Raw genomic sequence first — 889 nt, 5'->3', positions numbered from 1 at the left:
AGGATATGATTTAAATGCATGTGTATGTCAAATTGTTTAGTGCCTTGAGAATAATGGTGATTTAAGCTAATAGTTGATTGTTGTTTGATGATGGATATGGAGAAAACAAATATTGAATAATGTGTTGATGGTAATGGTCTTGTATGGACAATGGATTGTAGATGATTATGTTGTTGTAGGTATGATGTTGATATACTAGAAATTGTTAAAAGAAAATGGGGTTTGATATGTGTTGATTGAATATCGAAAGATATTGTTTGAGTTGGAGCTCAATTGTATGTTATAGGTTGATTTTGAAAGGTCATTTGATGAAAAATTGAGGTTTTGAAGTTTTGTAGAAGTTTTGTAAAAACTGATTTTTGGACAAACTTTGGCGAAGCATAACTTGACTTTCGGACCCCCAACTGATCTCAGACTTGTTTTGTATGAAAATTGCGTTCGTGAAGTTTAGGCCATTTGAAGAACGGATGAAAAATGTTTTAAGACGAAAAAGTTATGCGCGCCAGAAGTTTGAGGTTAAAAATGAAATTCTGCAGCTTTTCATACCATAGCAAAATTTTTGAAAAAACGTACGCTCACGCGTACGCGTGGTCCATGCCTACGTGTGACCCGGTATTTGTGTACACGTCCCGTTGCTCGTGACGTGACCAACCTTTGCGGGATGGGATTCACATGTGCGCGAGCAGTGACTTTGCATACACGAGTGCAGGTTCTTCATGCCAACGCGTACGTGTGGCCCACGTGTACGTGTGACCGGGGACTTGTGTATGCGTCCAGTCGCTCGCGACGTGACCATCCCTTGTGGGCTGGGATCCACGCGTACGCGTGGCCCTTGTTTTATGCAAAACTGGATTTTGTGTTTTTAAATCAAATCTCAGACTTCTAAACT

Source organism: Arachis stenosperma, chromosome 2 (genome assembly GCF_014773155.1).
Source record: "Arachis stenosperma cultivar V10309 chromosome 2, arast.V10309.gnm1.PFL2, whole genome shotgun sequence".
Classification (NCBI taxonomy): Eukaryota; Viridiplantae; Streptophyta; class Magnoliopsida; order Fabales; family Fabaceae; genus Arachis; species Arachis stenosperma.
This window is presented reverse-complemented; position numbering follows the sequence as displayed.